The 14,626-nt window shown below is 39.5% G+C and overlaps 1 protein-coding gene across 8 annotated transcripts in view; it reads left to right on the top strand.

The window, feature by feature from the left end:
• dlgap4b (discs, large (Drosophila) homolog-associated protein 4b) overlaps positions 1-14,626 on the top strand; it is a 187,022-nt gene that overhangs the window by 138,002 nt on the left and 34,394 nt on the right. The gene's annotated exons all lie outside the window — the stretch shown is intronic.

Genomic DNA, 14,626 nt, shown 5'->3' on the forward strand with positions numbered 1-14,626 from the left:
GATATCTTACCATAAAAGAATATCCAAGTAATTTTATTATATTAAATGTAATCAAGTATTGAAAGTAAAAGTACAAGCAAATGTTGGCATTAAAACAATTCTAAGAATTTTAAGGGTTTTTCTTTGTAACATACGCCACCTTAAGAAAGGAGCCTAAATTACACGTGAAGAAAAATTTGATCTTTTCATGTTTTTAATACAAATTAAAGGATTTGATGAACAAAATCCAGTTTTCTTTCCTTACCATAACTTCATTCGTCTATCCGTCCCTTCATTCCTTTTTCCCTTTTTTTGTAGTAAGTGGCTAAGATGCTCAGGGGAAATGTAGTGGAGTTAAAGTATACATCTTCATCTAAAAAAATCGTGTTTTGTAGTGAAAACAAGAGCAATATTCTTCCAACACTGGCAGACTTTTTTAGTAAATAAGATTTCAAGGACTCGTAGACAGAAAGACTTTAAAAAATGGATATTTTTTAGTCCTGGTCAGTTGTAGTTGTGCATTGCAACAGTACAATTATAATTAGAAAGTCAAAGAAACATGATTGCAATATTTCACAGATCATTGAACATTGCGGCTGCAGGATCATGTCATGTTTTGTTGTGGAAAGATTGAATGTTATTTTCATTGCTACTGTAAATATCAGTGAGCACAAGCTGTACAATTGCCAGCTATAAACATGTGGATCTGCCTTTTGGAAATGGCCTGAGAGAGCTTACATGCACTATGTGATTTTAATAGGAATGTGAAACTGTATACATGTTACTGCACCAGATTCAGTTTAAGGATTATACCCGCCAACATGAACACTTCTCACATGGAGCCACATTTCTACCACCATCCCTCATTCCTTCAGAAATGTACAGTATACACACAACATTCTATCTTTGTAGTTTCTCTCTAATATTTGCACCCACACTGCCTATATCACACATACGCACATGCACTCTGAGACATGCATTTGCATACAAATGTAGTTCTTGACATTCACACACACAGGCACATGTACACCTCAGCAGATCCACATGTATTGCCAGTTTCTCTGCAGAAACCAGGGTCCTGCCAGCCCTGTTGCTGTGGTGAGGAGATAACAGGAAGCTCCAATCACGGAACTCCATTCAATCCTTCCCATAAGGCCCCTGATGGGAGTGTCCCTGGGGTGGAGGATGAGCGGGTATAGCTGACATCACACTCACAATAGGCCATGCTAGAGGTGTTAGAATTGGATCTGGAGGTTGCATTTGACACCGGCTTTTGTACAGTAGCTGTGCAAAAAGGGCGAACCGTGGCTTGACAACAAATTAATCGTGCAACTTTCTCTGTGGCAGATCAATTCGTGCTTTCCTTTTTGGGCCAAGGCCAGACACGTAGCATTTGCCAGGGGACATTCAGATCAGTGATAGCTTCTTAGAGGAAAGACAAGAAGCATACGAGCACAATATTGAAACACTACAATCAGAGCTGAGCGCACTCTGTGAATGAGAATGTAGGTAGGACAGCAAGGCTGCAAAGGACAGTTGTGATTGATGCATTCCTCTCTCTTTGCTGTCTGCACACAAAGAGACTGTGGCAATCCCCTGAATCACAGTATACAACTTCTTTTGTCTCTTCACTCCCTCCCTCCTCTCTCGTCTCTACACACTTGCATTATAAAGTGCTCATTCTGTGCTATTAAAAAGCCTCTTCTGTGTGTAGACAGTGAGAGGCAGGCATGGAAACACTCTTCAGTCGGACTAGGACAGCACAGAAGTGCTCTTTCTGTCCTTCGCATGGAATATAAACTGGGTATCTGTTCTGAAAAATACTGAATTGTTTCATCCCATTTTCTGCTGCCTTCATTTTCCTGCGCACAAACATATATTATATTTTTCTACCTTTTTGTTATTTACAGTGCCTAAAATGAAAATATGAAATGTTGGTTCTCCCCTGAGATGAGATGTGCTGCTACCTTTGAAATCTGTGTATTTTCAGATGAGTCACGGCAGAGAAAACATTTGTTAAATGGTTCTGATATACAAGGACAAAATACACAGCCCACTCACACTGTGAATAGAACATGCAAAAAAATTAATCACTCCATGTTACTATGTCAAGGTCAACATCCTCTCTGACTCAGAGCTTCTATCAGCAAAGATTCACATTACCTGCCTCAGTGCAGTTAGGTAATGAGTGCCAGTGATGATATTCAAACCTCAATGTGAAGGAAGCCTCATGAGAGACAGTTGATTAAGCAGACTCAAGGCCAAAACACACGGCCACTGGACAGTGTGCACACTGGACAGTGTGTGTGTGTGTGTGTGTGTGTGTGTGTGTGTGTGTGTGTGTGTGTGTGTGTGTGTGTGTGTGTGTGTGTGTGTGTGTGTGTGTGTGTGTGTGTGTGTGTGTGTGTGTGGGTGCGTGCGTGCGTGCGTGCGTGCGTGCGTGTGTGTGTGTTATTTTCTACAACTGTCTTGACATTGGTCATATGACGTGTTGTGGCTCGACAGTGTGTTTCAAACTTTATAACATAGTGAAACAGCCTCTAAATTATAAAATGCACTTTGGAACAATACAACAGAACCCTTATTGTATTGTTTACAACTTTTATTTACATTTACAATTTTTTTTGTTACAAGTTCAACTGTTGTTGAGTTAGGTAAAATCACGGCCCTGGGTCTTATTGTCTTATTCACAATTACATGGATAAGACGTCATAAAAAAATTATAATGACTCTGTTTTTTTTACATACTTCAATATTTGCACTTTTATAATGGCAAGATACATAGATAAGTAGATATCAGCCAGCTGTCCTTTAACAGTGAAGTGCCCTGGTTTGTTTGAAAGAAACATTAAAATTTGACAAAGCATTCCCAGGGCATGAGGTACAAGTAGCACTAACATAACTTGTTTAAAGTAATACTTCAACAACAAAAACTACATTTAGTCATGCTGTGGTACCTTAAATGAATCAAGAAAACTTTGTTTTTCTCGACAACCTGTGAAAATACTGACTTGCCGATTTACTGGGGATTACATTTAACAGAAACAAAACTATGTCAAAGCATCCATAACTCATGCAGTGTAATCCAGATCTCATTTATCCAGTCATATGCTCAGTACTTCCCAAACACACTTTCACTAAAACCAGCTCAACTGAAAGGGAAACTTATCTGAGCTCTTTTCAAAGCCAGACTCCATTACTAAGGGTTTTTTTGTGAAAATTTAATGTTTTGTTTTAAATAGTAAGGTTGTGAAAATGCATGTGTTTGGGAAGTTGTGATCATATGTCTGAAAAAATGAGACTACTGCACTAGTTGTGTGAGAGCTTTGGTATAGTTTTACTGCTGTTAAACATGGTCCCCAATAAATATGTTAGCCATTTTTCATGTAGGCATGTAAGTTAAACTTTTCTTTGAGAACTCAAGTTAACGTGGCATGACTAATTGATTTACAAATGGTCATTTTGTGGGTGAAGTATTCCTTTACGTCAAATTAAAGTCTGACTATAGAAACTGAGGAGAATATTTTTTTAGGTTTTACATGACATCATAAATGATACTGAACACAATAAAACCAATCAAAGTGTTTCATGGTGTCTGGAATGGCTGTTTGGTGAATAGTCCTTCCACAACAATGATGCTGCATGACCACAAGCTATGGATTAGGGCATGTAAACTAGCCGCATGGTGCATGAAGTGATTTTAAGCCGTGCCTGCAAATTGATACTCAAGGCGGCAATGTCGACCTCTGTGTTGCAGAAATATTCTCTGAAACTAAAGTCACATGTACATCCATGTGACTCTGGACAACAGCTATATGGTTTGAGAGCTGTAGCTCATGTCTCCCAAATGTCAGGGCTCTGTGTGATATAAAACCATCTATACGCACCATCTCTGCCTGTCCTGCTGGCTTTATTACTGTTGTCATGGCAATGGCTCATCCTTGTGTTGTTGATAGGTTGACAGACGGCCATTAGGGCATTATTGTGACGTCACGTGGGGATTTTGAGGTATGAATGCAGAACTGACCCACTTGGAATCCAGAGGGGACCCCTGTCCTCTGCTCCCCTCTGTCACATCTCGACAGGAAGTGACTTTTCACCTTTTGCTTTCACAGCAGGAGGTCTCATTGCACTGCTGCTTCCTGTGTCGGGGGTGGGTGGTCAAGGCTGTGTGGATGTATTTGACTGAACTGTGGCTATTGTTTGTGTAAGGCCAAGGGCATTTTGAAGCGAGTGAGGTTTAAGGCTTATCCTGGTGGGATTTATAGCCGTGCTGTGGTTGTTCATAACAGTCTGTGGGTGACTGCTCACAGCTCATACACATGCAATACAGCAACTCACAGACAGCACAGGACGTCACTGAGCTGAAGCTTAGGAACTAGATTTGGGAGCTTTCATTAAAGCTTCAGCTCTTGCAAAAGTTTACTCAAGATAAAAAACATCAAACCTCTTCTTACCCCTTCATTTAACTTGGTCGTGTTCTCTGAAAGTCAACCTCAGTTTTAGTTGTGCAAAAACATGAAAGACTGAATTCTGCTCTGAACTTCAAATATTAATGCTCATTGATGTTATCTATGTTGTTTGCCATAGCATATAATTAAAGAGAGACAGCTCTAATTTGATGTGATACTTTGATTTCAAAGAACAGCTGAGGTTTATGGTTAAAGTTTTACAGCATGTGGAGCCTTCAGTGTAATAGATAATGTCAGGATCCTTTAGCCTTTGAAGTAAATCCTGTGTGTGTGTGTGTGTGTGTGTGTGTGTGTGTGTGTGTGCGTGCGTGCGTGCGTGCGTGCGTGTGTGCATGCGCGTGTGTGTGGTGTCTGCGCATTTATAAAATTATGCCTGTGTGTGTGTGTGTGTGTGTGTGTGTGTGTGTGTGTGTGTGTTGTGTGTGTGTGTGTGTGTGTGTGTTGTGTGTGTGTGTGTGTGTGTGTGTGTGTGTGTGTGTGCGTGCATATGTGCACATCTCTATGTCTCTTTGCATTAGTCCTTGTGATTTGCCCTGAATCTAGAGATAGAGGCCACAGCTGCAGCCCACAACCCTCTCCTCCCGCTGTGCTTCACTGTGTGCAGGCCCAGCGAGAGACACCCATCTCTGTGTCATTCCCAAATATAAAATTCACTGTCGAATGAAGTAGCATCAGGCCATGTCTGGTCACCATGTCTGTAGCTTGAAATTGGGTTCAGATTGGTTATTTTATGAGGTTAGTGTTCGATCCTCTCTAATGTGTTTCTAAAGGCCTTGACACACCAAGCCGATGGCTGGCCGTCCCCCTACATTGTGTCCTGTACTGTTGGCCCCCATCAACCCTCATCGATTCAGCATGTTGAATCGGCGGCTGTGGAGTCTGTTGGTGAATAAAATCACTCTGATTGTCCGAGAAGAGAAACAGAAGTGAAAAAAAGTAAACAAACAGCTAAAGTCAAGAGGGTATAAGGTTGAAATGAGAGCTTAACACAAATGTTTCCTGTTGGTTTGTGTTGTTTTTTACTGACGCACAGTCAAAATGCTCTGTTCTTTAAATATTAGGTTGTGTCATTCATGTGCTAACTGGCTAACTAGCGTGATGGCGGTCTTCTAGTTTCCCATTTTGAATATGTATTACAGACAACCGCCGTCTGCTGGTATGGAGAGAATCTCCTCTGCACATAATGTGTGATGTGATGTGATCCTATGACACTGGCAATGGCCAAGACACAGCGACATGAGGCGATGCAGCAGGGGGTTTCGTCGCCACTAGTTAGTTCTCAGATGTCATGTGTCATGGCCTCAATGCAAGAAGCTAACCTACTACTCTCACTTCCTGCAGATTCAATTGCACATGACATGAAAAATACATTTTCCCAGTTTTAATCTCATGTCCCTGTGTTAGTTGATCATTTATCTGTTGTTACATGCCAAATATGTGTCCAAAAAAAATCTGTATCGAAGTATTTTCACATCAAAATCCCCGTCTTCTCTTTTCCTTTAAAACAGCTTTAAATGTTTCATGACTCATCCCACACCCAGGAGCATTTACAAAAGTTCACCCAAACAAATGAGACTTTGGGCAACTAGTTAGCCACACAGATCATATAAAACCAGACTGGATGTGGATGGTTTGTGGGTTGTAGTCACTAACAGAGCAATATGGAGAGAGACTGGAGGAGATGTGCGTTTGAAAATCAACAGGCAAAACCTTTGATTTCCTTTTCAAATTGATGTGATAAAGGTCTAATTTATTCATCTCTCCTTCGTCCTCCTTCTGATCTACCCATTACCCCTTTTGCACTGCTGGAATTTTGTGCTATTATGTCGCCTCGCCGTTCTGTTAAAGGTACAGTCACCATATAGGGGGACTGAGTTGTCTTTCCTTAGTTAATTGAGGTAGTAACAGGCAGCAGCAGTTAGCAGCTTACTCAAAGAAGAAGAACAGTGTTTGAAAATGTTTGCAAATAGGAAAAACTCTCTAAAATCACACACTGGAGCAGCATGATGCCGCTGTTGTTTGGTTCTGTGTAAAAAGAAAAACAAAGGCAGCTTAATGAGGGGACTTCATTGTGGACCTACAGCAATCTCTGTAAAATGGGCTGGTGAGGGAGGTGTGTGGAACTAACAGTCCGCTGTAGCTCCGTATCACGCTAAACTCTGAGTCTGCCCAATTTATAGTTCTCAAGTCAAATGAGAAGGATTTCTTGTAACTCTTCTCCGCCTTAATATTCCGTTTCACTGGGAAATACTTCACAGCACAAAGGCTAAAGACGCCCTGATTTCCATTTGACAGGACTTTACTATAAATGTTCACATTCCTGTAAATTCAGCTCAAGTCAGTCCCAAAACAGTTATATCATGCCCCCTATCAAACATGCATCCTTTAAAGATTTGAAGGGAAAAGACAAAAGTCCTTATTTTGTGAAAAAATACATTCCAAAGTTTAGCTGAAGCTAATATGACTGAGGCGTCAAGAGTCCATATTTGCCAAATCAAATGGGTATCTTCCAAAGTTAAAGTCTTTTAATACGAAATTCCCTCTTTGTGTCTCTTTCTCTCCTCCGGCTCAGCAAGAAAACACTGTCTGCGGGGAAACACAAAGAGGGAATTTTGTGCTGAGAAGACAGCGACTTGATATCCACTTGATTTGACTATCTCAGACTGCTAAAGCCACATATTAGCTTCTACTGAACTTTAAAATGTGTTTGTGCTGGATTCTGTTATACTGGAGTCATGCTATAAAGGGATAACTTTATGGCTAGCATGAAAAGGAGAAATTATTGAAATGTAAAAAAAGTCTCGGCATACATGTGAGCATTGTATTGAGACAGACATGAAAACATGTAAATCTTTCTTTTAAGTGCTGCTGCTTTAAAAGGTAATTCTGACCATGTAGGACAGCCATGACTGACTGCGTAAGGAGGAAGTTGTTCATTAGCATTTATATTCACACTAGTCCATCAAAGTGATTTCTTCGGTGTACACACAGTTGCCCTCACACCTGCAGGTAGACTGCTGCAACAGATCCATAAAGGGACATCAACAAGGTCAAAGGGGTGGTAGTGGGTGATACATGTTTGAACGTGGCCCATGATAACTCTGCCACATTGATTAGAGGTGAAAGTTAAAAGAACAAGATACATTTTGTATCATCATATGGCTTTGGCATTAAATTATATGGTTTTTTATGTAACTAAATTGCTTCCTTAATTATGTTGTTGTGGCAACACAATCCCCGCCTGGATTATGTGTAGAGGCAATGTTTCTTTTAGATAACGAAACACCATACGTAGGCTTTGGAGAAAGAGCATGTTGTATATATGTTAGAATTTTTTTTTTTTTTTTAGATTAATAGCAATTAATTTAACATTTGTGTATTTACAAACCTGAGCGATATAAAAATGTGACATTTTATTGACCTCTTATCTCTTCAGTTGCTCCCCTCCAGGCAGATTAGAGGTCAGGAACAGTGACTGAATTGCAACTGTAAAACTGTGCCTACAATTCAGTGCTTTAGTCGTCTTCTGAGACCAAATTTGCTCCTCATTACACAGCCTTGAAGTCTCCAAACACTGTTAACAGCAGGACTACACATTCATAAACACTCTGTACACCGTAACAGCAAGAAGAGCTGCTTTCTTAAATGTAAAACACTCTTGAGATCTCTAGGTGGCATGCGTAGCTTCCTAAATGTATTCACTGTTTTCTCACATGAGGCTTTTCTCTTGCGTTAAAAGAGAAAAAAAAACAGTAAAAACAGCCCTCCATATCTGTATAATGTTTTGAGGACATGGAAAGTTCCATCGCCATCACAGGCAGTGAAGTGGTGCCACTGTCTTTCACTGACTTCCTTTCTGGCTCACAGTCTTCAGAGATGGGCTAAAATGAGTGGGTCATCTATCACAACAGAGGGGAGACTGGTAAATTTATAGCAGTGAAAATAGGCCAGAGCACAGCACTGATGGAATAGATAGAGTGTAATTAGGACAAGGTTAGCCTGCCTTGCACGCACGCATGCATGTATGCGCACACATATTAATTATTTATTATGTGACACACATACATGCGAATGAGTGTTTGTTTGTGTTTTCTCGCAGACACTCAGAGGCATTCAGTGACTGACAAATTATTAAATTACCTCTCACTTGCACAGGGCCCTCATAACTTAAAATAAGGAAATTCAAATATTTCAAGCAGTCATAGGCAATTATTATTTTGCACATGCATATGTCTCACATATTCTCACTCATTTACACCCTCACACCTTTTTTCTGGGATAAACAAACTGACACACACCTCCTCCTCCATCTGATTACGTCTCTGAGACTAAAATGTTGGCTTGTTTCCTTCATATATGCAGAGTCTCGACATCAACCTTTCTTGCTCTCCCTCCTCCATGTTTCTCCCAACTTGCTGATTTCTGTCTCTCATCTTCCTCTGCGTCGCAATATTCCTTCGCTTTCTCCCCAATGCACAGTTTACAACACATTTACTCATTTTCACACCCTCTCAGTCCCCTCAGGTTGCTTTCATTTTCACTGCCGTCAAAACCCACACCTTTCTCTCCACGGCCCCCCACCCCCCCACTTCCTGCTATCCCCTCCTCCTCACCAGCAGCCTGTAAGTATTCGTTTCCCCTTGTTACATGGAACAGACACACACACACACACACACACACACACACACACACACACACACACACACACACACACACACACACACACACACACACACACACACACACACACACAGAGCTGCCCCCTGTCTTCCAGGGCAGTGCTGTAAGCCTACAGAGCAGATGGGCTCGGGGCTGACTGACTGAGCTATGCTCTGACAAACTGCCTTTCTGTACAGCGTTTGCTCAGATGAGGGGATGATGTCCTTTGCACGGTCTCTAATCTAAATCTGGCCGCCCACAAACTTGCCAATGTAGAAACTGGCAACCGTTTGAAAAATCTGGCAACTCAAGGGGCTATAACACAGACAACCTCAGTGACGTTTTGATACAGTATGTAGCAACCAGCTTTTCTGCTTCCAGGATGGCAAAGCTGGGGTCTGTGAATGAAAATATTGGGTATGAAAATTCCCTCCTTGTCTCAGAGTGATGAGTTCACAATGTCTTGGAACTATTTCATGGTAGCAAGTGTGGTAATTGAGCAAATATTGGTGGAATTAAAATGGATGAAATCTTCATGTAGTGCTTTTTCATTGTTAAATATTAACAGAAAAGGCTTTTAATTTTCATCCCAAAATATTCATCCTGCTGCTAGTGTTGTAGTGTTTATATACATACAGATACATGTTGTAGTGTTTATATATATATATATATATATAATTCTAATTTTTATTTACACTTCAAAGAGAAAATCAGAAACAGAATAACACATGGGCATATAAAAACAAAAAACTAAAAAAAACAGGTAGGTAGTATTGACAACATGTTACTCACAAGTGTGCTATATCATCATCAGTGTCTTTACATGGTCAAATTGTTCCCTCCAGTAATCATCCGCTGAAACTGTCCCATCGTTTCTAACCATGTCACATTTCCAGTCTTCCCAACATCTTTTCACATGCAATGATTTTCATCGTTTACACTCTCCACATGTTCATGGTAGGAGTTTTAGGCTCCCTCCAACACCTACGATCATCCAGACACAGGTTATTGGGCCTTTTCTAATATTCTAAATACAGATTTATTTAAATTTGGTGCTACAGTTTTGTCACAGAGGAGACATAGTCTTGGTGAACTGGGCAGTTCACATTCCAACCATTTACCAATATAGTCCAAAACATTCTTCCCTGTGTTGTAGTATTTTTTATAAACTGGCAGTGGTAGAAAGTAGTTACTTCAGTCATGTGCTGTACATTAGTACAAGTACTTTTCTTAAAAGTTTTACTTGAGTATTTCCATTTTTATGCCACTACTATATTTCTACCCCACATTTTAAAATATTATAGGTATTACTTCACTGCACTTATTTGACAGCTGCAGTAATCAGTTAGTTTTCCAATTAAGATATAATACATTTTTGGGTTTGCGACTTCTTATAAAAAAGCAGCGTCTAGTTGGGGCCCCTGTCACGTTTCATATGTCCATGAGTTGTCAGCTGCTCCATCACAGAGTTTTTCCCTGTAAACTTCACAGATGGTTTCAGTTAAACTGTTCAAGGTTCGAGCAGTAAATCAACAGTTCACAGCAAAATCAAAAATATCAAGTTGCAGAGTGTTGGAGATATCGACTGTAATGATGGCTGCCTTTTGTCAAATACAGTGGAATTAGAGGTCACTCGGCTTACAAAATATAGATTTAAAAAACTCAGCAGCAATGTCTCTTTCCAGAAATCATGACTTGGTTACTCAAGATAATCCACATACTTTGTTGTGAGCAGTTTAATGTATCAACTATTTTCTTTCTACCAAACCTGCCAACCATATCACCATTGAGCTAGTCAACGTTGCAGCTTAGTCCAGGAGGACGCCATTGATGTTTACTTTTCATGTTGTACCGAGCACGAGCCTCTCGTTCATGAGTAGATGAAAGATTCCTTTTGCATGATGATGCGGTTGATGGGTGTAGTTCAGTATAGTTCTGTATAAAGAAAGTAGTTCCTACATGAAACTGCTTACAAATATTATTGATAACATTTGTACACTTATTTTTGAGGATGTTAAATATTGTGCTTTTACTTGCTATGGAGTAGTTTTTTCATTGATTACATTTTCCTTTAAGCAAGACATAGAGTCCCTCAGACACAATATAGTTCCAGTTTAGTTAGTTATTATTCAGTTAGTCATTATTCAGACATTACTTGACGTCCACTTAGACCTTTTCATCATATCATATGGCTGACAAATAATTCTATAAATTTTGACTTGAACAGGTAAATCCCCAAAACATCCCCACATGCTGCACATAAACATCAGCGAGTGGTTGAACTTTACAGAAACACTGTTCAGCTTGTATTGAGTGTGATCGCCCTCTTCTGGTCAGCAGTGTGAACTGCCCGTGGCTCTGAGGTTGTGGTGGCTGAGAGAATGAGTAAGGTCATAAATTGGACACGGTGCCAAACGCATCTTTTCCCACTGGAGGAGCAGATGGCAGCTCCCCAGTGCACAAGGCAGGGCGATACTACCACCAGACGCTCCAAGCAGGGTGTAAAAACACACACAAACACAGACACATTAACGTTCCTGTGTGCACTATTCTCTGTAAGCACTGTACACGCAGACCGAGATGTGCACACACTTGTCTGTCCACTGTGTTAATGAATGCAGAAGCTTGACCTGAATTATTTCTTCTCTGAGGGTCAGCAGGTCTTTTGACCTCTGTGGTTATACTGTGGCAGGTGTGTGTCAGAACTACTGACATCAGTAATTATACATGATGCATAAATATTAGCTGATAGGCTTGATATTCACGCCTTTTTTGCATTGCTTAATGAAAACCATGTTACCTGCAACAACCTCCCTGCATTTTATCCAATATTTTTATGGCAAGGGAAATCTAAACTATTTGGAAAAGCTGATGCCTGTCTTACAAGTGTTTTAAACTTTTCCCTTATTTGAAAGCATAGATGTGGATTTTTCTGTAAAATAAACATTTATGACATGAAGCATTTAGTGCTCAAAATTTTCTTCCCCAAACCCACTGTTTCATGTGTGCCATGCAATGTTGCAATATCATGGTAGTATATGACTTTTATTTTTACAATATGTATGACATTTACACCATAAATTGAAGCCGCAAAGGCGGAAATCTGTGCTTCAGTCACCAGAAATCAGGAAATTAAGAGTTTGATGCTCCAAATATCCAATTTTTTGTGCCTTGTCCCCAATGTTGAAACATGAAAGTGGCAGAGGACTTATTGTGACATAATTAAAGACATTTGCACCATAAGTTCATTCTGAAAAGGCACAAATTGGTGCATAAAAATTGACCAGAGTGCAGGAAACTGTTTGATGGTTTAAATTTTCTGTCAGAGGACCCCCAACCCCCGGTTTCATAAGTGTACCCCCGAATGTTGAAAAAATAGTTACTCTCTTGTTCTTGACAATGATCAACAGTTTTGGCTTTGTGTAAATGTGATACTATTGCAATAAGGCACTGTGTAAGCTTGCTTCTGTTAAGATATGAAAACCTTGCATTTCAATATTTTGTGTTAAATCTCAAACAATGTCTTGGAGTTTCATTGTAGATAGAATTAGAAAAACTAAGTCTTCATACTGTATGAATAACTTCATTAATGTTTTAACAGGATTTTAGGGCACATTTGGGCACTATGACAAAATCACTGAGGATGCCTTTAAGGGCCTATGAATCAGCTTAATTAGCTCATAATCAGTGCTTCATTAAAGCAGGTGCACTGAGGTGATCAGCCACCTAATCATATAGAACATGTGAATTAAAAGGCACGTCTACAGTATGTTTTTGACTAACTGTAACTGTTCATTAGAGTGACTGGTATCATTTCCCCTTTACTTAGTTGCATTTCTCATATAATTATGTACTATTAAAGAGCTTTAACACAAAAAAATCATAACTTTTTGTAATTGTGCTAAAGTGTTCAAAACTTTTGAATGGCAGTGCGCAGTTTACAATCCTATCTCCATTAATGATGCAAGTATCACTGTCATTTCAAGGCGTACTGGTTGACACATTGAGGAGGGTATGCTAAGCTTAGCTGAGTGGCGTGTCACGACGGGATATGAGGCAGTTAGCTAATGTGGTGTAAAAGGATTTAGAGGATTTGACCCTATCAGCGGAGATGGCACTCAGAGAGGCTCTGTTAATGACACTCAATGAGTCTGTGCCTGCAGCATGCTAATAATGGTGGCATGAAAACCAGGGCTTATTATGAGAAGATTTTTTTTTTTCCTGCAAAAAGCTAATTGCTAGAAGTGTGTTAAAGTAATGTGTGTGCAAGCACATTTTATATAAAGGCAAGGTAACACACAATACATTCCAGTGCCTTCTTTTAATCAAGTCACATTTTGGTACGAATATGGCGCAATTAAGTAAGCGAGATGCTTTTCGACATCTCATCACTTATTGTCTGTCTGTCTGTTTGTCGGTACACTGCCATGTGCAATTTTCTCATTTTCGGCAGGTTTCTAGCTCTGTGAAGGTGAGCCCTGAGATTTAAAGCAAACATCTTCATTTGCAACATGATTACAAATGATTCAATTTTGTAGATTTAAATGTCCTTTTAACACAAGTACAAAGTAGACTTCTTTGTTGTTGTTGTTTTTCACACTGTAAAATATGAGAAGTTTATCTTTCTTAAAATAATCTTGGAAACCAATTGCAGTGAATAAGGAAAGTAAATAGTTGTTGCAACTTAGAAAGAACAAGGTATATTCACTTGGTGTTTTTATTTTTAAGTGTAAGTGCAACTTCAGTTAACAAAGTTAGTCTGACATAACTTCATCATGATAAAGATGATTTGCCAAAGATGAAGTTAGGAGATCTGCACATTCTGTTTTGATATCATGTTTAAGAAAATACAAGTATGACTGACTTGTATGCAACCAGCAGATTACAGATGTATAGCACAGTAAACATGGTTTACTGAAGTTGCCAAAACCTAGGAAGATTGATTTAATTAAACTTGTCATTTTTAAGTTGCAAACAACTGCACAAAGTTACGTAAATCTAAGTAATTTAAAAAGAGATAATGGTAGATATAAGTGGAGATATAAAGGAAGTAGAAAGTCAAGGCAATCAGTTCCCTAGATGTTTTTTTTTTTAGTAAAATCAACTTTTTGTACAGTGTAGGACCAGGCTGACTTATGACAGTTTTTGGAGACTGTAGTTTGAATTTAAATTTGATTTCAAGTGCTAAAGTATCCACCGAATGCATGATTGGCACGTAATATTACTTACTCTACAGGGAAAATATGTTAAGATAACAGATGAGCGATAGTGTCCTTTCCGCTCGTTGGTAGTTTCTGTTGTTTTGCAGTTCATCTGTCTGATATTTTTACAGAAAGTACATGCTATAAGAACACCATGATTCAGTGGTTAGGTTGATGGCTCACAGGGCACACCAGTACAAGTCTGTAGTTGTGCGAAGCAGCTGTAAATGTATGAATTTAAGGTGTTGCTTGCCTGCCTCGCTGACTCTCTCTGGATAAATTAAGAATAAATGTACCGTGCTGGGGATGAGATTG

This window comes from Plectropomus leopardus, chromosome 2, assembly GCF_026936395.1.
Source record: "Plectropomus leopardus strain MGB_pleo_1.0 chromosome 2, ASM2693639v1, whole genome shotgun sequence".
NCBI classification, from domain to species: Eukaryota; Metazoa; Chordata; class Actinopteri; order Perciformes; family Serranidae; genus Plectropomus; species Plectropomus leopardus.